The sequence below is a fragment of the Amblyomma maculatum genome, chromosome 1 (assembly GCF_055883805.1).
Source record: "Amblyomma maculatum isolate TAMU_Amacu chromosome 1, ASM5588380v1, whole genome shotgun sequence".
In the NCBI taxonomy this organism is placed as follows: Eukaryota; Metazoa; Arthropoda; class Arachnida; order Ixodida; family Ixodidae; genus Amblyomma; species Amblyomma maculatum.
The window spans coordinates 94,774,302-94,777,618 of NC_139344.1; positions in this window are offsets into that span (position 1 = coordinate 94,774,302).

Here is a 3,317-nt window from a genome sequence, read left to right on the forward strand (position 1 = left end):
TACATTTGCTTGGAGAGTGTAAGCAAGATTAAGGTGATGCCATGTATGCATTTTTTTTTTTTGTAAGGAAAATGCATGGCCGAAAGACACATTAGACAACTTGCCAAAATAGGATGCTGCAAGTTGGGTGGGGGGGCTGATGTTTACTGATTCTTGAGCCCTATGATTGCAGCCTGTACTGTTGGTTGGCTTGATACTGCATAGGGTGCCTGGGCGTTTCTCTTAGAGCCCAGCCCACTGGCTGCTTTTGTGCAGCTGGGTCCGAGCTGGACACCACAATCTCCCATTGCTTTATGTTGGTTAGTTGCCATTCGGTGGGTGGCTGGCTGAAGCTCGACAAATGTAGAGGATATGGTAAAGCCATGCTCTGGGTCCTCTGCAGAAGGTGCATACAGAGGAAATGGCCAGGGAGGATATGGGCATGGTGAGCTGGAGAGAGGAAAGTACAAAACTGGAGCTGCCACCAGGTCTTTTGTGCTTGAGAGATGTTTGTGGGGGGGTAGATACTGAAGCAGTTGCTCTCTACAGTGGAGAGAAATTTTGTTATAGGTAACAAGGCATTCACGTGCACTGCCCTGGGTCTGTAGTTGGCTCTGCACGGTTGACGTGCACTCAAGCTGTTGTGGGCTGCTTCATTTCCAAGGTTGCTTGCATGAGCAGGTACCTACAGGAGTTGAACTGATTGGTCGGGGGTTGAATAGAATTGAATTTTTAATGTAGGCATGTGAATCCTGCCTCATTAAAGAATACGGATGGCTTAAGATTAGTGTGGCAGTGGTTGAGGTAATTACCGAGGCAATTGCAGCCAGCTTCCTCTGCCTCTAAGCAGGATGGAGCTTTAATCGAACCAGAAACTATGGGATGAAGTGTGTTGGAAACCGCGCTCAGGACATATGGGACTAGTCTAGTCAGCTCCGAGTCTCGCGTATGTCGGCAGGAGCCAGCGGCGACGGACGCACTCCACTTGGGCTCCGCAATTTTCTTATCGTAACCCCGGACAGTGCAACTCCAGCGTACTATCATCAATGCTGCTGGATTCCTAACGTCGTCAGGATCCTACGGACATCATTGCGAAGTACGTACAACGATTTTTTACCATTTATGGTCGATTTGTTCCACGACCACGCCGTATGCTCTGCTGGGCCTACCGCCCCTCGCCGCGGCTGCGCTGCCAGCTGCATCGGGCGCCGAGTGAGCCCACGCGCCGCCTGCCGCCATGAAGGTGACTGTGGAGGGCGTAGAACTAACGCCCAAAGAATTTGCAGCAAGTGAATGGCTGACTAAAGTGAACAAGCTCCGGGAAGCTAGAACAGTGAAGGGGACACCCGCACCCGAAGTTCCCGTCTCTTGGGATGGAACACCAGCGTCCCAAATGACCCCCGATGCTCCGGTCGATTGTGAAAAGGTAGCAGACGCGCTTATGCCTCGCCAACATGGACGCCAACTCGCTAGACGCTCGGTAGCTTCCAAGCAGCCCCGCCTGCCTAGCAACACGCTCAAGCTCATCGTCCGCCCCAGAGGAGGATTACTACTCTCCAAGACAACTACATTTCAACTGCTCGAAGCGGTCTGCACGGCAGCAAACTTCAACCGCGATTCCATCCGGCATGAGGACCTTATACAAGCCAACTACCTACAAAACACTTTTGCCTACTGCACACCAAATATCGAACGTGCTGAGCGCCTCATACAACTTCAAGAGCTCGTCATCGACCAACGATCGTACGGAATATCAGTGTACTGTGCACCAGACGACTGTTCAGGAAGAGGAGTGATCAGAGGGGTTGATCTCCGTCTCGATCTTGCAATTATTCAAGCAGAACTCCAGGACAACCGAAACCCTCCTATCGAGAACTTCAGAAGACTCGGCAACACCACTGCCGTGCTGATCGCCTTCGCCCAACCTGCATGGATCTATTCTTGTAACAGCAGACACCGCTGTACCATCTTCAAAAAGAAATATGAGGTATGCTACCGCTGCGCCGAACTCGGCCACCGATCCGACGTATGCGTGAGCACAGTTACCAAATGCCGAGGCTGTGGGCTTCCCAACCTGGCCAGCGACCACTCCTGTACGCCGACCTGCCATCTCTGCGGGAAAGAACACCTCACGGGCGACAGCCGATGCAAAGAAATATTTCGCACTCCCTACGTCGTCAAGCGCCGTCAGTGGGAAAATCGCAGACAGGCTGAAGCTGCTAAGCAACAAGAACAAGCCTCCTCACGCCGGGTACTTTTACAACACGCCAGCCGCTGGAACCGCCAACGTTCTGGCAGCAATCAACGCAGTCTCAGGGACCGCTCGGACTCCTTCCCACCCCTCGGGCCAAATGCCTCAAGGCTATCATCTCGGACGGCCTCCAGAACGCGGCCAGGTACGCCTGCAGTCATCCAGCAGCAGCAGCAGCAGCAACCTGCTCCACCGGGGCAGCTTCAGGGCCCGGCTCCGCCAAGACCGCCACCGGCTCCACCTCAAGCGGTGAGTACGCTAGAAGGGACTCCCACTTATCACGCACTCGAACAAGCCATTACACACCTCACGGCCGTCGTAACACAACTGGTTCATAGAGTCGAAACTATCGAAAAACGCTTAGACGCTCCTCCTCCTATTTCCCCCGCACCATCTGGCACTGCCCACAAACGTAAGGCTCTTGCCGCAAGCGATACGCAAACGGAAGACATACACGCACAGATAGCGCGCCTCGAAGCACAAAGCGTCTTCTTTCAAGGCCGTATTCAATCGCTGGAGGAACATGTTGAGAACTCCTTTCGCACCCTCAGCTCTCAGTTTGCTCTACAGCTAGAATCTCTTGGTAAGGCAATCGACTCCCACTGCAAACTTGAAGGCATGACCCCGCTCCCGGTTCAGACGCCAAATCACCCAACGACCTCCACTCCGAACTTCTCCCAACCAAATCATGGCGGCTCGCTCGGGTAACACTACCATCTGGCAATGGAACTGCAGGGGGTTCGCGCGCAAGAGCGCTTGAGCAGTTCCTTACCGCGAGCGACCCCCCAGAAATCTTTGCCCTTCAAGAAGCAGGGAAACATGCGAAATTGGCTGGATATCGGACATACGCATTGGGAAGAGCAAACTCCCAGGTGGCTACTCTAGTTAGGCGAAACCTTACGGTTATCTTGCATGAGCTAGACTCCACTTTCCCAGATCATATCCTTCTCGAAATTCTCCCCCGGCCCTCTCATGCGACCAGGCAATGCCTTTTCGTGCTCAACGTCTATAGCCCACCCCGATCACGCAAGGCCGTCTTCGGGCCAATTTTCCTCCGAGTACAGCAGCTAGCGCAAGGGCAACCTCT